The sequence below is a fragment of the Gopherus flavomarginatus genome, chromosome 21 (genome assembly GCF_025201925.1).
Source record: "Gopherus flavomarginatus isolate rGopFla2 chromosome 21, rGopFla2.mat.asm, whole genome shotgun sequence".
Taxonomy (NCBI): domain Eukaryota; kingdom Metazoa; phylum Chordata; order Testudines; family Testudinidae; genus Gopherus; species Gopherus flavomarginatus.
Genome location: NC_066637.1, coordinates 10,080,688 through 10,106,266, shown reverse-complemented (window position 1 = coordinate 10,106,266; position 25,579 = coordinate 10,080,688). Strand labels below are relative to the sequence as shown.

General features: G+C 40.4%; 1 protein-coding gene across 5 annotated transcripts in view; it reads left to right on the top strand.

Moving 5' to 3' along the window:
* The window catches only part of RERE (arginine-glutamic acid dipeptide repeats), a 402,343-nt gene that overhangs the window by 134,051 nt on the left and 242,713 nt on the right, over positions 1-25,579 (top strand). The gene's annotated exons all lie outside the window — the stretch shown is intronic.

Sequence of the window (25,579 nt, the reverse complement as noted above, 5' to 3'; positions counted from 1 at the left end):
CTGGGAACAGCAAACTGTGGCCACTGCGAGCTGAGGGCTCCGTGCCTGTGAACGCTCCAGGTAAACAAAATGTCCAGGCCCACTAGCGGCTTACCCTAACGGGCCAGGAGCCAAAGTTTGCCAACCCCTGAAATACAGGGTCGGCATATGAAAGGGTCGTACAGTTTCTGCTATTTTTACGTATCCATCTTGGGGAGAGTCGGCTTATAAACGAACGGGCTAATGAACGAGTATATATGGTAATTAATGTTAAATTCTTTGTGGTTTTAAGCTGTTTCTGTTTGAAGTCTTTCTTGCCTATGCAAAAGTTGGCACTTTGTTTACTAATTTATTTCCCAACAGCACATCTCATACTTGACAAGTGTGAGAGATCAATTACCGTAATAGTTTTGCTTTCAACAGGCAGGACGTGGAATTTACTAATACTTGATTACTAGTGCAATAACAGCAGGGACCCTGCATAAAGATAAACTTTAGGGCAGTCTAACTTTCAGTGTCATAGGATCAAGACCTCCTAGAGTGTGTTAAGAACAGCTGTTGTGTGGGCGTGGAGGTGCAGTGGGTTAATGCACTGGCTTTTCATTGCTGAAGGTCCTGGCTTAAAATGTAGATAGAAAATCTTTTTGGTCTCTTGTAGTAGTCCATGTTACAGAATTTGGAATGATTAGTAATCTGCTTGTGAGGCTCCCTGTACTGGAATATTAGAGGTATTCCAAGCTTAGGCAGAAATGCATTGGCAGAACAGAAGAATTTAAAACAAAGCTTGCCTGCGCTGTGCTTTGGTCAAACCATTGTCAATCTAGTTTTTGATTATTTTACTCACTTCTAGAAAAGAGAGCTTTGGAATCCACATGTCTGGGAGGTGGGTGGGGACTCTGGATATCAAATCTCCTAGACTGACAATTAAATGTAAAGGTCCATGCCTCTCTCCACACTTATGTATTTGTTTTACATATATGCATGCATACATACGTTATTAACTTGTAAATATATTTGTAAATATTTTAATTGCTGTGAAACATTAAACAGCTGCCACTTCGTGCCACCTCTGCAGTGGAAAGTGACAGCTATTGAAAAGGGCACAACAACACTGCATCCCAGTTAAGTGGGTCTCTTCTAGAGCAGGACGACTTTTAGTCCATTTTAGTGTGCCTGGCTTTCAAAAAAAAGCTGTCCAGCATTGGAGGATCTGGATGGCTGAAAAGCCCTAGGACTGTAATGACTATGGGGAAAGTTTCATTCTGAGCTCACACATCAGTATCCACTGGAGAATAAACCTAGGCAAGAGACCTTATAAATGCTGTGGAAGTGGGGAAAGCTTCAGTGATTGCTCATGCTTTATTCACCACAAGAGAATCCCCTTGGAAGGGAAACCTTATTTATGTACTAGATGTGGCAAAAACTGCAGTTAGGGCTTGTGCCTTATCCGCCAGAGATCACTCAGTGAGGAGAAATGCTATTTATGTACTCAATGTGGGAGAAGCTTCAATCATGGCACAGACGTTTAGAGACATCAGAGAATCCATACATGGTAAGACTTCTGTAAATGATGGCCGAGCATCATTCGGACCTTATTAGGCACCTGAGAGCACACACGGTTGACAACGTGGGAGAATGATCTGCTCCTACAAATAGAAGATACTTAATTGAACATTATTTTTTTTTGGGGGTGGGGGTGGGGGGAATGTTGCAAACAAATTATAAGGGAGCTGGGTGCCCAACTTCTGTTCCCAGCTGAGACGCTGACTCCAGCCAGTGACAGTGGGCAAATCACTAAGCTCTCTGTACCCATTTTCCAGATCCATAAAATGGGTATTCTGCCTCCCTCTCCAGGAAGTTGTCAGGCTTTTCAAATCACTCAAAGAAGGGCAAGATAGTAGTATTGGGTAAAAAGATTTTAGCTTAACTCAATAACATAGTTTGAACTAAAATAACTTTAATAACTTAATCTGAACTAAACTTTCTGTTCAGTAACTAACACAATTGAAGACTCCTGGTATGAAACTTGGTTATTCACTTTCCTTTTTGGCCCTCTGGCTTGCCCCTCTCTCTCTGCTTCATTGACATTCATGGTTAATGGTGAAAAATTACACCACTTCAGGGTTCATTGAGGAGAGGCATGAGCTTAGCAACCATCTTTAAAGGTGATTAGCTGTCTGCAGGATATTATAAATAATGTCTTAACTGGCTTGCTGTCTTAAAAGGTATAGTGATTACTGTATGGTTTTAAAGAAGGCTAAATGCAAATTAAGATTTCATTCTCTAGCTTCTGATTTGCTTCAGTTACATGTAGTAGGAAAAATTCAGAGGCAGTTGGGTTGGTGGTGCAAACTACACAATTGTAAATGGGTGCAAGGGAGTCTAAATTGGTGAAATTTACACAGCAAAGTCCAGGAAGCTGTAAATTAAAGGTATGTGCACTTCAGGTAGCCTAATTTAACTCCAACCCTCCTGTTGGTTGCTTGTAAGAAAAACAATGCATTTGATTTGATTTTATCAAAAAAGTACAGAGAAAGGCAACAAAAATGATTGGGGTATGCAACAGCTTCCCTGTGAAGAGAGATTAAGAAGACTGTGATTATTCGGTATGGAAAAGAGATGACTGAATGGAGATATAGTAGGTCTATAAACTCATGAACAGTGTGGAGAAAGTGAATAGGGAAGTGTTATTTGCCTCTTCACATAACACATGAACCGGGATCACCCAACTAAATTTAATAGGGAGCAGGTTTAAAACAGACATAAGGAAGTACTATTTCACACAACACACAGTCAGCTTATGGAACTTGTTGCCAGGGGATGTTGTGAAGGCCAAAAGTATAACTGGGTTAAAAAAAAATTAGACCTATTCTCCAGGAGTTTATCTGTCAGTGGCTATTAGCCAAGATGGTCAGGGATGCAACCCCATTCTCTGTGTCCCTAATCATCGGATTACTAGAAGTTGGGACTGGATAATATGGTGTGGATCACTCAATACTGTGCCCTGTTCTGTTCATTCCCTTTGAATCATCTGACACTGGCCACTGTTGGAATACAGTGTACTGGGCTAGAGGGACCATTAGTTCTTATCTTATATTCTCCTCAGCCTAGAAGTGCCTGCATTTCACTGGTATTGGATGTAGATAGTTAATAAAATTGCTTGGAATCCTTTTGGAAGAAAGATTAGATAGATAAAAGATGCAGTGTTTTATTGTTGAGAACACGAATGTGTGTCCCTAGTTAATGTTGCATACAGTGTTGCTACGTGCACATCTACGCCATGAGTCTGAATATGTGGCTTAGCCCTTATATTTTCATTTGAAGTTACACAAGCCCATATTGTGTAAACTTGGTTAGCCCTGTAGTATTTTACCCCATGTCTAATATAGTTTCTTTTTTGTCTGGCAGCTTTTGTCCAAATGAATTTGTCATGGTAATAAATGGATTTATTACACAGGCAGTATCCAGATTTGCTTACAGGCTTCATCAGCATGGGCTGTAGTGATGGTATGAGTTAGCTTGATCAAGAAAGTAAATTAATTTCTCTTTCACCCTCTGTACCCAGTCAGATTATTTGGCTTATGTTTCCTTTCATTTACAGTGACGACTGAGTCCATCTATAATACAGCCTTCTACTGTAAGCAGATTCTAACAGTAATCTGCTGTGCAGGCCACATCTCCAGACCATGTCTGCTATTGGAGTAGTCAGTCCTCTTACTGCCTGGCTCTCTGTACAGGAGGACATCCTTATGTGGGAAAACACCCACAGTTCTCTGTTTGGTATCAGCAGCTGAGACACAATAGGACACTTCTCCTGATTTTTTCAGGGCACACTGTCATGTACACCATTGGACAAAATTGTTGATACATGGTTGTGAGCATGATGTTGTTGTGTGGATTTGCTGACCTATATTTAGCAGTTAACCTAGCTATATTTAACAAGTTTCTGTCAGTGGCGCGAGTAAGGCCTAGCTGCTACTTTGTGATGTCAGTCCTTTATCTTGAAAGGAACTGCGTGCCATCCTATCTAGTCTGTTGCAATGTAAGTGTTGCTTCCATGAGTTCATCAATGAATGCTGTATGGTTTGAGTATTGGGGTTTGCTAGCTTTTCTATGGATTTTTTTTTTTTGAGTTAAAATTAACTATAGCTCTCTACTTCTGACCTTGCTAGGGACTATCTGTGTAATGCAAGGTGCTTTTACCTCAAGTCTGTCAACGCCACTCCAGTTCACCATGGAGAAATTGCTCTGAGATTAGAGAGCTGAAAAAGTGGGTCGCTGAAGTTATGCATTGGCCTTTAAGGCATGATAGTCTTTTTTAATAAGAAAACATCTTCCTCTTATTCAAATCTCTATGCCATTTCTCTTCAGTGGTGGTCTTAGACAGAAGAGGGAAGCACCTTTCAAGTTCGAGCTTCAGTGGGAGTAGTTGGAAGAAGAAAATGAAGGCTGTTCTTTATATGTTAAACTAGACCTGAAGTTCTCCTAACTATGTCTTCATGCACAGTCTGTAACACTCCCTTGGAGTGTAAGACCATGTCTACTCTTACTGGGGAGTGACGCTGCTGCAACTGATGTAGCGGGGGTCGATTTAGCGGGTCTTTTGAAGACCCATTATATTGACCGCATAGTGCTCCCAGGTTGACTCCAGTACTCCTCCAGAACGAGAAGGTTAAGGTAAGTCAGTGGGACACTCCAGTAAGTGGATGTAAGCTACTCGACTCAGCTACGTAGCTGGAGTAGCTACGTGGTGTAGACAAGGCAAAGGTTTTCAACTCTAGTTTAGCATCGCCACATTAACTCTGGCTGCGCTCCTGCTGATCTCCTTAGTGAACTCTGTGAAAGGATTGCTCATTTTTCCACCTTTATTTTCAGTGTTTCTCAATCTGTGGTTCACAGAGAAGTGCCTAGTCACATGGTGTTGGCGCTCCTCTTTTTGCTTTCAGCTTTAGCATTAGGCTAATGATGTATTTTTACTTTTTTGTGTAAGCAATTGATATAATTGCTGAATGGATGGAAATGCATGATCACAAATAGACGGGGTTGTGGGAATTTGTGGTTATAAATGAGTGGAAGATGGGGCCGCGCAATTGAAAATGAGTTGAATGGAACACCCTTCACCTTCTTGGTCAGAGGTCCCCAAAATGTGGGGTGCACCCCTCTCTGGGGGATGGGGGAATGTTTAGAGAGGTGTGGAGGGGCCCGGGCCAGCCCCCATGAGGGCGGGAAGAGAGCCCCTCGCTGCCCCCAGCTGTGTCCCCAGCTCCCTGCACCACAACTGGCTCTGTGGGGTTCCGCACCAGCCCCTGGCCTTGGCTACTGGCTGCGGCTCCATTCCTGGCCTCAGACCCAGCCCCAGCCTTTGCCCTCTTACCCCTGTCCACATCCTCCCTTCACTCCCCCTCTCTCCACCTCATAGCCCTGTTCCTGGCTCAGGGTGTGTGTGTGTGGGCGTGACCCTCAAAAGTTTGGGGACCGCTGCTCTAGGTTATGGTTGTCATGAAAGAGTTTGAAGACCTCTGGTTTATCAGCTTCATTCCAGAGGGCAGAGACATGAAAGAAAACTTCAAGGACATTAAGAATAGTGAGATCGTTCTTGTGGATTTGCAGCTGATTCATTAACTTTAAAATTAGCTTTCTTTGGATATCCCAGCAGATTACCTTTGAGTGTACAGTTTGGCTCTGGGTAGGAAAGGATCAGAATTCCTGATCAATCAGATTGCAGAAATTTCTTCGTCAAATTTACTGCTCCATTTGGAACAGAGAGGCTTTGTCTGTCTCCCTGGATCCATGGGTGTTTTTTGGACTTTGTTGAGGGGACCTGTCTATTTCCATAAACCCTTTTCCTACATCTGTCTTGATGAATGGAATAAAACAGAACCAAAATACAAGTATTATAGATTCCACTCCCCACCCACCCCCACCAGCTGATGTACAAGGGGGCATTATTCTTCATAAAGATTAGAACCTGACACACACAGGTTTTTAGAGGGATAGCCGTGTTAGTCTGTATCCACAAAAATAATGAGGAGTCTGGTGGCACCTTAAAGACTGACAGATTTATTTGGGCATAAGCTTTTGTGGGTGAAAAAACCTCACTTTTACCCACAAAAGCTTATGCCCAAATAAATCTGTTAATCTTTAAGGTGCCACTGAATTCCTTATTTTTAGAAGGGTTTTTGTTATTACCAGGTGGACTGTAGTCACGCCACCAATGATAGGGTGCAGGAATGTTGTTTTTGACACCCCCCACTCCTCCAATTGAGGTGGATCCACAGAGAAGCACTTCACTGTAATCATTTGGAAATGAGAGCAGTGTTGTTTGCACTCGCTATCCAGAACCATTAAAAAGGATCTACAAGGATTAAAAGGATTTGTAAGGATCCATTCCAGCAATGATGTCAGTAGTTACATGCAACAGATGCAGTGGAGTAGCAGGAACAAAGGCCTGGTAGCAGTGGCTAAATGTGCTTCTGTGGGACGAATAGTGCCTTTCAGCACTGTCTTTATCCTCCAGGATCTCGAGTAGTGTTGAGCATTCACCCTCAGGGAGGATGTTTTATTAGTAGATGTTCCTTGAATGAAGTGTGTAAGGTCTGAACTCCAGAGTTGTAAACCACTGGAAGCATGGATAATGGAGAGATACCAGTCTTCCTTAGCAGAAGCAAAAATGCATAAAGAAACACATGGCATAAGTTCACTGATTTGCAGGTAAGACTGCAAACTGATGTCTCTTTGTGGTTGTTGATCACAAGAATTGCACTGAAGTATTACCCAACCAGAGCGCTCTCTTTGGTATGTGGAAGATCATGGTTTAAATGAGACATCTCTCTACCATCCAGTTGGTTAAAATATCTGAAAGGAAGGATATTCTCAGCTCAACATCATAGTTCTAATGCCCTAATATAGGTCCAGGCTTCAGAAATGTTATAACGTATCTCTAATGGCCAGAGTGATTTGGAGCCTTTTTTGTTGTCTGAGGGCCAGCCCCCTCGTGTTCTCTTGCAGGAAATAATGACACTTACTGAAATGCCAAACACCACTTCTTATAGTATCTGTGTTCTTTTTTTTTAATCTTTTTTCCCCCAAATACTGATCTGCCCCTTTCCTTGTTAACCTTTAAGAATGGATGTGATTGCAACTCCAGGTGGGAACAAGCCGCCTTTGAAACACTTTGAATGGTACATGTTTGTTTTTAAGTATCTTCCCCTTGCTTAGGTGATGGAAACACAGAGTAAGAATAATATCAGTCTATATCCTGGAAAGTGTCATATCATATTTTTCTGCCTGACTGGAATGTATGTTGCTTAAGACCCGCTGTAATATATCTGGACAAAGGAACATTTATGGCTTCCCTCACAAGATCCAAAATTTTAGGTTATCAGGAGTTTTTACTCTGAGCATTGGCAGTAACACTTGCCTGCTTTTTAAGTGCTTCATAGCTAGCTGGATGAAATGCTTATTTAGTGTAGCTGAAGTTGCTAAAGGAAAAAGAGAGCTCAGCAGATAAGGCACACTCCTCTCAAACGCTGCTTAGAGGGAGAGGGTGGAGCCATCATTGCTAGAGAGTAGGGATGTTGTAATTTGGATCTTTGTTCTTTCTTTTGATAGAGATTACTGCCCGAGACAGATTCATGTTGTTCAACAGATTGTGAGCTTTCCGTATTACAGGTTAGGAAAGACATGATTTTTGAATGCTGCTGCTTCTGATGAGCATGTAGGGAGATACTACGTGTAGTAATAGAATATTCTGTCCCAACTTTAGTAGTAGTTGTGGAGTGTGGAGTATCTGAGCAAGTTTCAGAGAACAAGACAGGACCTTAAACTGTATTTCTGCCATTCAGGATGTTTCAGACCCTCATCTTCTGGGAAATCTCGTGTTGGTCTTATGAACTCTGGGAAATTGCTGTCAACTTATTGCACTTAAATTCAAGTTTTTCCAGATCTTGCTACCAGAGAAGATAGCTTGAGTGAAACAGTTTGAGCACTGACTCCTTTGAGGGCAAGGTGATATGAGTTGAAAGCTTTGGTAAGAGTTCTGTCCCTAGGTGCTGTTTAGGAGCAAGCATAACCCCTTAAGCTATCCTATGGATAGGCATCAGAGAACGAAAGAGACACTGAATTAGCAGGTCAGAAATGTACCCTTGTGAAATGCTGCAGCACAGTTGTCACTAGATGTCTCAAAGTGAGATCTTGCATACTTTTCACGTTGTGGTACATTCTCTGATTATATTTTAAGCAGTCATTTTTCAAAGCCAGTCCTTTGCAGGCTGTGAAATAGTCTGCAGTCCACTGTCGCTCAGACTTGGAGCCTGGAGGTGGTGGTGTATTGCACTAGCACAGTGAGGAAAACAGTAGAAGATGACTGGTAATCTTTTGTTTGAATTTCTAGGCTTGATACTAATGTCTGTCCAATGGACTGCATCAAATAGAATTCCAAACACAGTGGAACCCGACATATATTTACCTAGAATCTAATTGGACTGAGAATTCCTGCAGTTATGTTAAAATCCGCCGCCCTTTTGCTTAGTGAGCAAGGATTTGAACTCCTACTCCTGAGGTTTAGCTTTTGCAGGCTCAATTAATTGTTAAATGTTCCCTTTATTATAATTATATATTATAGTAACTGAGGAAATTGTTGGAACAGTTATTTAATCTGAAATCCTCTACGAGTTTTATAAAAACTCCTATTAAAAGAAAAAATAAAAAGAAACAGGGAGAGGAAACAATTTTGTTTTTAAGTGGTATGGTTGTATTTGAGTTGGAAAACATTAGTTAAATTGAATGCAGGAATTTGGCTTCTGCCTTGACAGCGATTGGCTTGTATTTGACATTGACCCATGTGTTTGTCATTCTTCCAGATATTGCCTTTTATTTATCCTGACAGCTTCACCAGCTGAGAGGCAGATGTGCCAGAATGTATTTATTTTTATATATATATATATTCATTCTAAGGCACTTTAAATATAGGCAAGTGTTTTTAGGTTGGTGAAATTACTTAAAGGCAAGTGTTATGGGGAAAAATACTCGACTGGGAATTTCAATTTGAATCCTGTAGTTGAGCTGTTAGATAAAATGTTATGGGATTATTTACTATGTATCCCATAGGAAATAGTATGTATGTTTTCAGAAGCGATTATTAGAGACTGATAGCCTTCCTCCTCTCAGATTTATGCACCATGGGTCTGATTCTGCATAGGGATATGCATGGGTGGACCCTTATGCCTGCCCAGGTCTCTGCAAGTTTGGAGCTTAAATTTGCCTGTATTCTAACCTGATCTGGTCTCCCTTTCCCTCCTCATTTTGAAGCTTGTATCACTATAAATACTGAAATAGTAGAAATATATCATCTTAATAGTGAAGTATTTAGGGCCAGATTTGCAGCTGCTATGAATCTGCATAACTTCAGGAGCAATGCTTATTTATGCAAGTCGGTGAGCTGACTCTTATTTTTCACATTTATACAGTGCATGTCTAACCAGCTCTAAATATGTATGAACAATCAAATTAAAAATAAAAACAAAAAATCAGATCCCCTTATGATTATCATCTGAGTTACTGTTTTGTTTAAACCTCTGTTAAAACCAGCTGCTCTTAATCCACCTCTTCTTTGAATAAAAAAGAGTAAGATGGGTCTGGGTGAATAGATGGATCTTATAGTGTGCCAGGAAGGTCAACAAAGCACGTGGGCAGAACAGCAAGTTTCCCTTTGAACTTAGTTGAAGCATGTTGAACTTTGTGACATTTCCAAATGCAGTTAAGTTTGTGTTGCTGGAACTATTTACCTTTATGCTTTTTAATATCTAGTGGTTGTAGTTTGCTTTTATTCTCAGCATTTGAAATATTATGGAGAATATGTTAATATAATAGAGCAGATAAGTAATTCTGTGGTGCAAAAATAATCCCACTGTAGATCAAGTGACTAATATTGGCTTCTTACCTGTACGTGTAATATAGGCTCTCTAGTTCCTTTTACAGAGCACATCATTATACTCTAACTTGATGTTTAAATTGAAGACAGAATACAACCAACAGCTGGTTTGAGTTCTCTAATTATATTTCTGTAGTCCTTTTGCAAGGAAGAGCATTGAAGTAATGTTTTTGTATGACCTATTTGCAGAAATAAAATACATAAACTGAATGTGAAAAGGTAAAGATAGTTATTTCATGTTCTCTCTAAATGTGGCAGGCATTGTTCTGTCTTGTTTTTTTTGTAGGGGCCAGCTGTTAATACTTGACAGATGGAGTCCCACTTAAGGCTGATCAATAGAGGTTGATGCTGCAAATGGTTTCTTCTTGCTTTTGTTTGGTTATCTGCACAAATTCTGAAAAATGATAACATGGGGGTGGAGGAAGGGAAAGCAGAGAGGTTGGGAGTTTGTAGGAAGGGCTTTAATGTTAATCCAATATGTCATTTTTCACAGTGTCCGTTTATGTTAATATGTAAAATGAAGATAGCGCTTAATGGATTCTCATAGCAAATGAGTCATGTGCAAGTGCAGAATTTTAGACAAGGTGATCATTCTCTGTGGGCATTAGTCCTCTTCGGTATTTTTAGCCCTGCATGTCCTATCACAGCAAATCAAAAAGATGCACTGTCATTGACTGTTAGAGTGAAATTGGATTAAAAATCATCAGTACGCTGGAAGCTTTGTAAATTTGCATGACATTATACAACGACCGAGTAACACATGCTCTCTACACCAAATAGCTTGCACTCTAAAAATAATATAAGATACCTTGTAAAACGAAAGTATTTTCAGCTTTTGCAGGGTCTAGAGTGAAATTTCACACACAGACCTTTATTGTTGGGTTTTTGGTACATGGCAGCAGCAGCTATAATTGAAAAGCGGTGGTTTAATTACCATAGGTACTCATAGTGCACAGATACCAGGGGTTTTGAAAATTGCATTAGGGAATTACTTTTGCAGCAGATGAACATAGGAAGATTGTAGCTCCTACACAGAATAACACTCATTAATGTGGAATACAGTACATCTTTATAAAACTAGGTAAATGGAAATCTGCTTTAAAAGCACTACTAGGAGTGAGTTTAAAGTATTGTAAAGATGGGGAATTCCTTGAATCTGGCATTTTTCAGGCAGGTTGTTTTTCTCATTGCAGTATTTGTCATGGTCTTTTTGAGACTTTATTGAAGTTGACTATTTAGCTTTAATAGAAAGTTTTGCACCAGTTTTGGTTAGCACATCATTCTGAAATTTCATAGGGAGAGATTAATTTCTTCTCTGTCATCTGTGAATTAATGGAACACCATGCTACCTTGCAGTTGAACTTCAGAATGTAGGTTTTGTAAAATAGTAGTTTTTCAATATATATATAATAAAGAAGAAAGGCAATCGGTGTTGTGTGTTGATTGTAAAAATTCACCTGCAGTTTTGCAAACCAAACACGTTTGTATAAGTGCATCAAAACTAATGCTTTAAACTGACTATAATTAAGTGAAACTGTTGTTCTGTTTTAATTGTTCAAATGGAACGTGAAATGCAATCAGTAAATACAGCTTAAACATTGGAAAGGAAACTATATTTTAAAAATTCAATTTTAACTGTGTCTGCTGAGCTGGTAACACTGGCAAGGTATAAATAATTTAACAGTATTCTTTTAATTGTACTTAAAATAGTTTTCCCCCTGTAATGTGGTCATACCAGCAAAAGACCACTGTGGTGTTGATCCTCCTTTCATCCTAAAAAGGTAGTATTGAGCCAGTGATAACCAGAGGCAACAGGTTTGTCACAATGAGGAGAGGTCTGAGAGTACACATGCAGAAAACCTGCTACAGAGGAAAATATTTGCACTCTATCGAGATAAACAGGCTTGGCTCTGCCCAGCCTTCCTCCTTCATTCAAAAGTCCAAGACATAATGGATGGCTTCACCAAAAGCTTTGCTTCTGGTATTGTGTTGTAACAGGAGTGCTGATCTTACCAAACTGGAAGTCTTTCAAGTTTTGGTCACTCAGGTGTGGAACATTGTATTCTTCTTCGAGTGGTGGTCCCTCGGCGTATTCCATACGTGGGATGCATGTGTGCACCTTGTGCCTGAGTTTGGAATTAGGGCATAAAAAGTGGTGCGGGCGAATGCTGCTCTGGTTCATTTGTGTTGCCGGATGGTCTGAGTTGGAATCTTTGGTGTCCTTGGCTCCTTTTTTACTGCAGCAGTTTTTAGTAATTTTAATAGTCTTTATAGTATATTTTAGCACAGTATAATTAGATAAAATAGTATGATTAGATAAAAAGGCTATGTATGCACGGGAAAAGTGATGTTATCGCTAACAGAGCTGTAACACCGGTGAATCATCATCAGTTTTGGCCTTTGTTTTTTCCCCCCCACCTGGGAACTTTCTCCCCAAGAAGTCTGAGATTACGCCCACGGTCCTGGGGTTCAAAAATTTTCCTGTCTTCGCTCCTTTTCGGTAAGTGACGAACATCAATGCTGCCTGGGTGAGGCTCAGATTTCTACCAAGTCAGCATCTATTGCTCTTTTGCCCCTTGAACTCACGAGAGTCAGGAACTGAGACTCAAAACATCTCACGGAGAAGGCAATGAAGCCCCAATCAAATCTAGGCTGGGGACCTCCTCCCATGGTACATCAGTCTCACCAAGCAGGCCGCACTCCTCTGAGCACAAGAAGAGACTATCCTGACAATGCAGAGGTGTTTTCCCATCCCACCTGCCAGGCTTGGGGAGCAGCTGTTGGTTCTGCCGGAGATAAGGGATCTGGGTTTTTCTTTGGATGAGTCTGAGGCCTTGCAGGAGTCTCTGTGGCATCTGGCAAGAGGTGACATAAAATAGGAGCCACAGAAGATCCAGGTTCTGTCCCATGACCAGATGTGATTGGCCGAGAGAGAAGTGGGTACTCTGTACCCTGGGGAGTGGGGAGTCCTCTGCCAGTTGTGCCACCCTACTGGTAGTGTTTGGGAACTGTGAGAGCCGTACTCTAGACAATCAGGTTTGGTGCACGAGTCTTATTTGACCTTGTCCAGACATCCACAACTGGAGTATTTGGAAAGGGAATGTGAACTGGATCCACTGGTTCCGACTGCTCTAGGAGCAATTCTGTCATTGTCACTGGATGAGGCAGTTAGTCTATTTCTCCATCTCTGGCATGTGACATTAAGCAATATCAAGAGTTCATGCAGGGTGGGTGCAAAGCTACAGATTCAGTTTGAGGAAGTCCAGAAGCCTCAGCGTAGTTCACTAGACATTCTTTAACTTTCTCGTCCAAGTCAAGTATAGATGCCTAGTGTTTTTTGTAATCCTAGTTTTTCATTCATTTTGTTCAAACAGGTGTATACAATAGTAAGACTTTCTTTTAAAAGAATAAATAAAAAAAGCAAAGGCATCCTGTTGAAGCAGAATAATCTGCTATAAGATCAGCATTACAGCAGCTGCACTAATTTGTTCTGCATAGAAGGCATTTCAAAGCCACTTTGAGTTTAAACAATGGCAAAATCTCCCATTTCATTTTAGAAAACAAGTACTACTTAAGCATTTTAGATCCAAATACCTTACTCAAAGCTGCTACATTTGATTGTAAAAATGGCAGGTGCATGGGTACCAAATTGCCAGACAAAAGGGAGAGTAACTGACAATTTACTTGACATAAATGTTCTTTGCAGCACAGCAAGCTTAGAAGGGACAGAGAATGCTGCTATTTTAAGCACAGAATAAAGTGGAAATCTACCCAATCAGAGATTTGAAATCACTGAAGTGATGCATTCATTCACATGTTTGTTCCTGAACACCTGTTTTTGCTCAGGGGTGCTCCAACAATTTGGAAAATGGCACACTCCTTATCCGTTTGCCTAATCAGGTACCTCCATCTATCAGGTGATAGACTGGGGAGATTTAGAATAGATGCGGTACTCATGTAACTTTGTTCCTGAGGATCTCAAAGGGCATTGCAAACCAATCTCTTACAATCCCAATGTAGTTTTTCTTTTTAATAGAAAGGTAAGCTGAGGAGGAGATGCTAAGTGACTCCTGGAGTTGGTGGTACTGTGGAATAGAACCCAAGCGTCCCGATACCTTGTTTCCTGGCATTTATATGAACACTTACATAACAGACCAGAGAGTCATAAAAAGAGTGTTTCTAACCTGTTGAGAATAGATATGCATTTAAAAAATCTTTGTGAGCATTTTATTTACCAATTGTGTATCAATGACTTTTTAAGAGGCATTTTGGAATCTCCGGTCAGTGAAACTCAATGTCCAAAAGTCTACTGCTAAATGCATATCTTTTACATACGTCCCAAACATCCAACGTTTGTCCATGAAAACATGTTCATATTTTCATGTTTGAGAATGTTAAATTTGAAGAAAGCTAAGGACTCTGCCAGACCACACTCTAATTCAGGCAGTTATGTAAATATAAATTACATTATTGTAGCACTTTTCATCCTAAAGGATCCCAAAGCATTTTATAAACTCTGTAAAGAGGAATTGAAATGTGGCTGCTTCTGGTGGGGGAGAATGGCACCTAAATAGATGTTTGGAAAAAGCATATTTCACAGCAGCCGATAGGAGTTTTTGCCAACGACATTGGAACAAATGCCTGCTATCTTCCTTGAAATGTTCCATGGACTTGCTGATATCGATTCAGAGCAAAAAGGACTGACCTTTTAGTGACACAAATACAGTAATTTACACTATCTCTGAAAGAGGAAGTGTTGAGTCAACCCACCTCTTAGGCTAGGTCTACAGTGTGGAGGGATGTTGACCTAAGATATGCAACTTCAGCTACGCGAATAACGTAGTTAAAGTTGGCGTATCTTAGATTGATTTACCTGGCCGCGAGGACGGCGGTGAATCGACCACTGCCGCTTCCCCGTCGACTCTGCTTCTGCCTCTCACCATGGTGGAGTTCCAGAGTCGACAGCAGAGTGATCGGGGATCCATTTTATCACGTCTACACTAGATGCGATAAATTGGATCCCCAACAGATAGATCACTACCCGCTGATGCGGTGGGTAATGTAGACGTACCCTTAGACTTTCAGGAAAGCCAATTAGAATAAGATATTTCTAATCTGATGTTGGGACAGTTTAGACATTTCCCTGTCTTGTACATTTGTAGGAGGGAGGAGACACCCAAAAATGCATCAACAGACCATTCTGGTGTGAATTAGTGACTGAGCATCCTTAACTTTGCTTTTGTCTCTTTGTATTTTCTGGCCCCTGATTGCATTCTGTAGGAAAATCAAAGATGTATCAGAACCAAATACCAGATCAATCTGTACGTTAGTGTTGCAAGGGAAGCTTTATAAAACACTATGGCCATGCATAGAAAGTGCAGAAAAAATAATTGGTGTGGGAAATCATGTAGCTTGATGCTTGAACTGCAGAAAAGTTGCTTTTATAAAATTGGGAACTGCAGACTACAATTAACTGTCATTAATTTTGTTGAATAGAAATATGTTCCATTTACTGTACAATCAGGGGCCAGGCTTGAATGAGTTTAAATAGATGAAATCTAAATTATACTGACAGTCCATTAAACAGCAGCAGAAACCCCTTAAAGAAAATGGATTCACTATGATACTGGTTTATAATAAAATCATTTGCCAAATAAGAACTGCAGCCCAGGCGTCATGAATACTCCTGTGTATTTCAAGTGAGCACTGCAAATTGGTTGAACCATTTATTGCTGAACCAGGGCTCCAGCACATTGTTTTCTGACAAAGAGCCAGCAGTGTTGCTTGAAATCTGCTCGGCAGGAAGTGACACTAAAAGATCAGACCAGCAATTTGTTTGTTGTCAGCCGTATGGGGGAAAGAGGTAACTTTATACCTCCCTACCTGTCACTGCTGATATTTTTCTCTTGAAAACCATGCATAGAATGTTCCCAGAGAATTCTTCTTTGTATTTGTTTCTAAAATTTGGGTTATTAAAGCAGCACACTGTTCATATAGCTGTAGTTAAAGGTCTGTCGGTGTTTCCATTATTGACCTATATTTTAAAGGGTTTGATGAGCTGGCATTATTCACAGAGGTCAGGATTCACTGAACATAGAGAGGATAATTTTCAAACCAGTTGCAAGATATGCTATATTGTAATACTAGCTCTGTGGATGTGTATTTTTTGGGTATTGAATGTTTATCCTCCTTGCTACACAATAAAGCAGTTATAAAGAGTGTGATGTTCTTAATGTACTGTCATTTGATTGTGAACTTGGCTATTGTAGATATTTGTGTCATCCTCATGGCGATTCTATTTATTTATTGTGCTAAGTAAGCAGTAGGTGCTTTCAGAAAGTGTGAAGATTATATCCTTGTCTCAAAGAGTTTATATTGTAAATTTGGTCTTTATTTAACCCTGCCCCCCCACCACTTCAAATTGCATTACATTTGAAACAGTGAAGTAAACCACATCCTTCTAATGAGACTATATTGCTTTGATTTCCAGGACTTCTCAGGAGACTGTACCCTTCTAGGATTCCTCTGACCAGCACTATATTTGTATTGCAGTATTGCCTAGATGCCCCCTTTTTGCTGAGCACTTGACACACACAGACACACCCACCCACACACAAAATAAAAGATGGCCCCTGCCGGAAAGCTTGAGATGAGGGACAACAAGGGTATGTGATAGCTGGGAAGCACAAGGTTGCAGTGAGATGATTGTGATTAGTATAATAAGCAGTGGTCTCAGCACATAAACTGGCTGACCATTATCCCCATTTTTCTTTTACGCTGAAGTTGCTAAGAAGGGTGAATGTTAAAGATCTGACTTAATCTTTTGAGAACATTAGACTTTCAATGCTGTATCTGATGGAAGAGAAAATGAGAGGGGATCTGGACAGTAGGCAGAAACTGGGATGTTGGTGATGGGAAATGTATTTATGTTGGAGCTCAAATTGCTTTCAGCTAGACTTCGAAAGTTAAGGTTGCGACCGTTCAAGTGAAAGCAGGAGGCTGTACACGTTCCATGTCAGTGGCTTTCAAGGTATATATTTTCTGTGGAAGAAAAGTGCAGTGAGGAGAGCCTCGGGCTTTTGTGCTTGGATGATGCAAGTGTTGACTCATACATTAAGTAAAACCTGCAAGGCTCCTTACTCTGATGGTGTTTACTATGTGCAGTACATTATTAAAGGCAGAAAAGCTTCATGTGCTGGGGTTTATATTCTTCCTTTTACAAAGTGCTTCTGAAGCCTATGTGTTCTAGCTCTGATTTTTTTTTAAAGGGTCTTTTAGCATGTAAGCAGTATCCTTTGGAATGGGGACACCTGGGATGGTCACCACAAGCTCAAAAGTATAATGAATCAATGCCATGTGTCATGGCAATGCTTTCTGGCTCCAGAGAGTTGGTGGGGGAGTTTTAACAAACAGTAATTTAATTTATAATGGTTCACATGAAAGAAAGAAGGCTGGTGGCAATAGACAGGCAGTGAATCCCATGGGCCACACCATAGGAATGTTAATCCTCTGCCATTGCAATGATAGTAGGCTATGAAGTCTTTTTTTTTTTTTTTTTCCTGATATAGAATCTGCCAAGTCACCTCCAGCAGACCTGTGGTGGGTAATAGTCTAGATCAAACTGCCTATCTTTACCACATGTCTGAGGAGAATGTCTCCTGCTGTAAGGCTCCCTCCTTGCACTTCGCTGGGAAGATTGATCAGTTTCACAGCCATGGTGCTGGAACTGTGGGATCAATGCCTACAGCCTAGAGGACAGATGTCCCATCGCTGATTAAAGATAAATCAATGGACAGCTTCTCTGGCCCTTTACTGACCAAGTGTAAATGCCTCCCTGAAGGGAGAGGGTAAGCCTTTTTCAAAGAAACAATCCTGGGGCGCAATAGTTTCTCAAACTTTCCTTTTAATGGTGTTGCAGATGTCAGCAGAGAAGACACTTGTACCAATGGTGATGTGGTTGTGTTGTGAGACAGAGAAAGTCGGGAGCAGATGAACAGGCAGAAAATGGAGGGCTGTGAAGACAGACATGGAAGTCTTTAGAATGCAAGGATAGGAATTTTGAACTGGTCCATGAAAAGAACAGGAACTCTGTGGAGTAGTTGCAACTTGGCACCATTGTTGCACGCTTCCCATGATCCTTCTCCATGTAGGAGGTGGATAGAAGCATTCTGTTCGGTATGGCTGGACTGTAGATAGCTAACACTTGAAGAAAAAGATCGCAAGTGTCAGAGAATGACGTGAAGAAGGCAACAGACATGGCGTCAAGTCAGTGGCGTTCATGGGCATTTGTTGCACTATCTTACTCCATTTTGCTTTGCAGCAGATTCTGCTTAGTGAAGTTTTTATGCAGATATATGCATTTCCCTTCTTCAGCTGCCAGGTGTCAGTAGCTGTAACTGTTAGTCCATGTCAAACTATGTCCTGGGACAAAAACCTGGGGATTTATTCAACCTAGAGCTGTTGACATACTAGATTTGAATGGTTTATTTGCTGTTATGGTCCATTTATGGTCCAAAGCACAGGACTTGGTGGTGATGGAGGACTTGATCTATGCAGACATCTGTTGGGAAAATAACACAGCAGGGCACAGATTATTCAACAAGTTCTTGTAATGTATTGGAGACAATTTTTTATTCAAGAAGATGGAGAAAGCTACTAGGGGAGAGACTGTTCTGGATTTGATTTTTGACAAATAGGGAGGAACTGGTTGAGAATTTGAAAGTGGAAGGCAGATTGAGTGAAAGTGTTCATGATTCTGAGGAATGGTGAGGGAGAAGAGCAAAATAAAGACAATGGATTTCAAGAAGGCAGACTTTAAAAAATTGCCAACTGTCTTAGGGGATCTTACCCTGAATTTCCTAAAGAGACATTATTAAGGGCACAAGAACAAACTATTACCCTGCCTAGGAAAGATAGGAAGTATGGCAAGAGACCACCCTGGCTTAACCAGAAGAACTTCAGTGATCTAAAAATCTGAAGAGTTCTGAAAAAAGTGAAAATTAGGTCAAATTGCGAAGGATGAATATGAACAAATAACACGTAGGGACAAAATTAGAAACACCAAGGCACAAAACAAGATCAAATTAGCTAGAGACATAAAGGGTAACAAGAAAACATTCTATAAATATATTAGAAGCAAGAGGAAGACCAAGGACAGGGTAGGTCTGTTACTCAGTGTGGGGGTTAGGGAGAGAGAAATAACAGAAAATATGGAAATGGCAGAGGTTCTTAATGACTTCTTTGTTTTGGTTTTCACCAAGAAGGTTGGTGGTGATTGGATGTCTAACATAGAGAATGTCAGTGAAAATGAGGTAGGATCAGAGGCTAAAATAGGGAAAGAGCAAATTAAAAGTTACTTAGACAAGTTAGTCTTCAAGTAACCAGGGCCTGATGAAATGCATTCTAGAATACTCAAGGAGCTGCCTGAGGAGGTATCTGAGCCATTAGCGATTATCTTTGAAAAGTCATGGGAAGATGAGAGAGATTCCAGAAGACTGGAAAAGGGCAAATATAGTGCCAATCTATAAAAAGGGAAATAGGGACAACCCAGGGAATTGAAGACCAGTCAGCTTATCTTCTATACCTGGGAAGAAAATTAAGAAAATAATTAAGCAAGCTTTCTTTGACAGTGTACAAGCCTTGTGGATGGGGGGAAGTGGTGGATATGATATATCTTGACTTTAGTAAAGCTTTTGGTACTATCTCTCGTGACCTTCTCATAAACAAACTAGGGAAATTCAATCTAGATGGAGATACTACGAGGTGGGTGCAAAACTGGTTGGAAAACCGTTCCCAGAGAGTAGTTATCAGTGGTTCATAGTCATGCTGGAAGGACATAATGAGTGGGGTCCTGCAAGGATCAGTTCTAGGTCCAGTTTTGTTCAATATCTTTATCAATGATTTAAATAATGGCATAGAGAGTACACTTATAAAGTTTGCAGATGAAAACAAGCTGGCAGGGGCTGCAAGTGCTTTGGAGGACAGGATTATAATTCAAGATGATCTGGACAAACTGGAGAAATGGTTTGAAGTAAATAGGATGAAGTTCAATAAGGACAAATGCAAAGTACTCCACTTAGGAAGGAAGTCAATTGCATGCATACAAAACGTGAAATGACTGTCTAGGAAGGAGTACTGCGGAAAGGGATCTGGGAGTCGTAGTGGACCACAAGCTAAATATGAGTTAACAGTGTAACACTATTGCAAAAAAAGCGAACACCATTCTGGGATATATCAAGAGTGTTGTAAGCAAGACATGAGAAGTAATTCTTCCACTCTACTCCAATTGAGGCCTAATCAGTGCGAAGTATTGTGTCCAGTTCTTGGCACCACATTTCAGGAAGGAGGTGGACAAATTGGAGAAAGTCCAGAGAAGAACAACAAAAATGATTAAAGGTCTGGAAGGCATGACCTATGAGGGAAGATTGAAAAAAATTGGGTTTGTTTAGTCTGAAGAGAAGACTGAGGAGGGACATAACAGTTTTCAAGTACATAAAAAGTTGTTACAAGGAGGAGGGAGAATAATTGTTTTTCTTAACCTCCGAGGATAGGACAAGAAGCAGTGGGCTTAAGTTGAAGCAAAGGAGATATAGGTTGACCATTAGGAAAAACTTCGTAATTGTCAGGTTGGTTGAGCACTGGAATAAATTGCCCAGGGAGGTTGTAGAATCTCCATCATTGGAGATTTTTCAGAGCCGGTTGGACAGACACCTGTCAGGGGTGGTCTAGGTAATACTTAATCCTTCCATGAGTGCAGGGGACTGGACTAGATGACCTCTTGAAGTTACTGCTAGTCCTGTGATGCTATGTACATATGTCCATTTAGTGAGATGAATAGCAGTCTGGGCATCAGGCAGGATTCTCTTGGAAATTAAATGGTCTGGATTGTGCCTCACATGACCAGAAGTTGGCAGAACTTCAAACACTTAATAGCAGGATGTATTTAATTTCCTTCTTAGGAAAACAGTTTGTCTTGCCTTTATAATGAGGCAAGGGTGTGTTAGGGTTTCCTGAAGAGGAGGCGGAAAAAATCTAATAGAAACAAGGAAATAGCTGAAATGTGATAGCTGAACCTTTCGCACGATGGCTAACTTGAATTGCTTGGTCGGTTGGTAGCTGCTGATGCAACTGGCAAGAGTAGTGAGCTGACTGTCAAGAAGAGTGCATAGGGGTTCATCATTTCATGATGACAAACGGCTTCAGGCTTCAGTCAGTGATTTACTAGGCAGAGAATAGATTTGCTCAATTTACATAAACCTGCTGATCTGTAAAGGGATTCAGAAGGAAGTAAATTTGCTGTATGAAGAGCCTCCTCTTTATTGTATGATGTGTAGTTCTATCTCCTCTTTTTTGGCTTTCTTTCCTTTTCTGACAAATGGTGGTGTTTGCAGATGGTAAGAAGTGGCAGTAGGCACTTGAACACAAAACTATGCTAGTATTAGAGTGGTGAGAAATGATGAAGCCAACCAATTCAAAAGAAAAGCAGACTGTCTCCACTCATAACATGGCTTGTGCTAAAGCTTTACAACGATCTGAAATCCCTGAAAAATGGTTACAATAACTAGTCCTGGTTAGTGTAAGAATAGATTCTGTTGTAGACTTAGAACAAACTTATTTTATCATCTGTGGATTTTATTCTTTTAGTGATGGAAAGAAAAGAAATGTGGTGCATGACATGTAACCTGGTGGTATCCCCGTTTTAGTCATTTAATATTTGTGATGGGCTTTGAGATCTTTTGAAGGAAGACTTTAAGTGAGAGATTTTATTTATGACACAGATTATTATGACACTCACACTGTTTATGGTCTATTACATACATACATTTTTTTAAAAGCTTAAAATATATATTTGTATAGTTAACGTTGAAAATGTATCTTGTACACCTGATGGATGGATGGAAACTCCTTCATTTGGCACCCATGAGATATTCAGATTCATAATATAAAAATGAATTAGACTTCTTTTAAAATGTGGATTTTAGTTTGTGTATTCTTAACCCAACAGACTAATCTCGTGTGTGAATCTGCCTGCTGCACATTGTCTGTCATGCTGAAAGTCTCTGTTCATTTGTTTTGTTAAAAAAAAAGATTACTACGAATAAGCAGTGGCAGATTTTTCAACGTTAGTAAATTGGCTAATTCCCTCCCAGCCTCATCCCGAGCAACATAAAGTATTTGTCGTCTAAATCATACTGATTTAAATCCATGAGTCACTAACATCATGTTGTGGACACTGAGAGGGAGGAAGGGAGAGAGAGACTGTATATCACTTGTTCTCCCAATGATGATCCACCCCCAATCTGCTCTGTAATATTAGGGCAGTATAAAGAAGGCAAAAGTAATTTAATGCCCTGGGTTTGGTTGGTTGTATGTCCTCCTTTTTTTGTGTTGGAATTATTTCTCTCACTGTGCATAGGTGTTGACATTTATTAAGACTGAATCTCCCCTGGGTGCCTGCAGCCCCTAGTCATGTATTCAGGTCACTTTGTACTTAGGTTCTATCTGCCTGTGTGTTATGCTACCCTTCTGATGTTGGTGTCATTTATAAATAGGATCATTAGTTAAATTTACACCAGATGAATGTTCATCAAGGGGGGAAAAAACTCAGTTGGAACAAGTTTATTCGTTTTTTGTTGGCTTTTTTGACACTGAAACATTTAGGAACCCCCCCCCCCCCCCGGCCACCCAAGATGCTAGGATCTAGACTGGGTTGTCAGAGCCACAAGTATTACTGCTAGAAAATGAACAGGTGCTCCACCACTAAGATACAAGCCTCTCTGTAGACATGCCCTATGGCCTATAATTTGAGAAAACACTGGTTCAAATCACAATAGTGTTTGCAGATGCCTCTTCAGTGAATGATAAAATTTTATACTACAAGAGCAAAACACCTCCCAAATTTTATTTACATTTGTGTAACTTAAACAGCTGGAGCTCATTTTTAGATAACTTGAAAAATAAAGATAGGAAAATATTAGCTTCTTGGCCTGAGTCTTGCATGCCAAATTCCCAGTCCAGAACATCGGAGTCATAAACCCCTGAAGTTAGGAGTTTATAATGGGGATGTCGACTCAAAGCTCTGCTATAATTTTCTTCTCACTTTATCTTATAATGAATTAAGAAGCTGGGTCAGAACAGGGCATTCTTTCAATTTCTGTTGTCAATTGGAGACAAGCTTGACTAATGCTGATAAAATTATGAATTCAGATTGCTCCAGATTCTAATCCCTCTGTGTTTTATGTCTTTCTGTGAAATAAGCAATAGGTTTCATTGCTTTTTTTTTAAAAAAGACAAAGTTGTGCCAAGCTTATTTGACTTTATCAAATGCTGCCACAAAATGATTAAACAGCACAAGTCCTGATGGATAGCAACTGGCGTGATAAAGTGGCCTGTTTTACAAAGCATAGTGTTGCATGTAGGAATTTGGCATATGGATTTACAGGCGTTGGATAAGTCAAGTTACCATGGTTTCTTTATAAACACTCAGCAGGAAGTGACTTTTTGTTCCATAACAAGGCATTACCATGTAAGTAAAAAAGGAAGGCTGCTATGCTGTTTGTGGGGATCCACCAGCCGAGATGCTGGATTATTCCTGTATGAGGGACTATCATTCAGGCAGGATTTAGCCAACCAGAACGTAGTTTGTTCTTTGCACCACTGCTATACAGCTCATCCTTTCTCTCTCCTGCAAATTTATGTTCCTTTTTTCTTCGGTGACTGTAACTTTTGATGCACACTTGGCAGCTAGCAAAGAGACAGTGCTTTAAGAAAAAGGGGTGAAGTGTAGGGGTAGAAAATGCTCCATCCATTCCCTTGTGACTTCAAGGGTTTTTGGGGGGGCTTGAACACCACTTCAGTCGATAAAGCTGTGCCAAGTGCCCCTCATACTTGAGCTCTCATTCTGGCCGGAGTTTGTTGTTGGCAGGCTTCAAACAGTTGCAGTGATTGCTTTTAGCTATTTGAAACCTTACAAATCCTTTAGGAATATGTGTCACAATGAGCAGCATTTGTCAGTTAGGGAGTTTCTTGCAGTGCAAAAGGCAAGGTAACCCTCTGTCTGAGTTAGATACTTTTGTGCTTAGACCTAAACTTGAAGTCTAAGCTCTTTCAGACAGGAACATTGTCCATTCTAGAGGAAAATGCCATCATATGGATTCATGGATTAATAGAACTTAGGAGCCTAATTTTTGCTTTGTTTTCTTTAACTGAACATGCAATTTCAATATCTTGCTGGGTATGCTTGAGTGTTCAAGAGGAATAGGGTGAGATTATTTTCCAATATGCTGTGGCAAGCAGGCACTCGTCTGCCATCGCTGGTTAACTGGGCTGGTTGTGGAAAATTTGATGTTTGATGTTAACTGAATGAGTCTTGCCTTATTGAGGGTACTGGAGAAGGAAAAACTCTGCAAATGGGTTGGTGGATCCAAGACACAACCACATTAAGTTCCTGGTAATAATCCCTTCTTGGATTGATCATTTTTTAAAAATGGAATTTAAGTTTTAGGGGAATGGTGGTTGGCCCAGGACAAAAGGAAATCGTACATGGAAATGTGCAGTAGCAATCTGGGGAAAAGCTAGTTTGGGGAAGTTCAGGATATACAGGGTAAAACTGGTTTATGCTTCAGTTTAAATAGTTGGTCCAAACTTGTTCCTATGTCCCTGCCACACTGGAGGATACTTTCTTTACTCCTTATTTAGGTGTTCCTGGTATGTACAACGCAAGTCCTATGGTCCCATGAAAAGTGTCTTGCTAGGGAGCCCAGTTGGATGGATGGTTTTGTGGTTAAGGCACTGGACTGGCACTTAAGAGATTTAATTCCTGACACAAATGTTCTCTGTGGCCTTGGCAATTTGCTTGATCTCTGGGTGCTGCAGTTTCCTATCTGTGTAATGGAGATATTTACTTTTCACCCCTCACACTTTTGTCCATGTAAACTGTAAACTTTTTAGGACAGGCTTCCTCTTCTGTGTTAGTACAGTTCCTAAAACACTGGGGCTAGTGGACTACTGTGAAGCAACCACTTACCTGCACTGTAAGGGTTAAGGTAACTTGGTCAGAGCCCCTCCTCATTGTAGCCTCCTGCATCAGTTATCCCTTCCCCTGCTTTTTTTCATCTTGTGGAACTCCACTGCCTTTTGCTGTGATACTACTACAGTCTAGCAGTATTGGGTTAGGTTAGTAGCAATTGCATGGTAGACCACCAACTAATGTAGGGACTGGTGTTTAAGAAGGTAGCACTTTTGAAGCATTACGTCACTGCCACATTTTGAATGAGCTGTAAAACCTAGGTCCTCACCAGTTACAGCCATGGCATCTATCACAGAAGTACTAGAGCCTTTGAGCCTGGTGTCTTGCTCAACTTCCAGCTTTGGTAATCATGTTCTATCTCTCTAGATTCTTACTGCAATGTCAGTTGTTTTAAGATACTGATGTTAAGCAGTTGCTGAGTTTTATCTCTGACTTGACTGCTTTTGAGTGGTGGAAGAAGTGATTCCTACTGGAGTGAAGTTAGAATATTGCTGAATAGTGTTTTTAAAGCACTAGATTCTCTGTCAGTTTAAAACATTTATTATGATGATGCATTCATAAGTATAGTCATCTAAGCAGAAACTGCAGTTGTTTTCCCCTCATCTTTTTTCTTGTACTGTTGTTAGGAAATAAGACAGTTG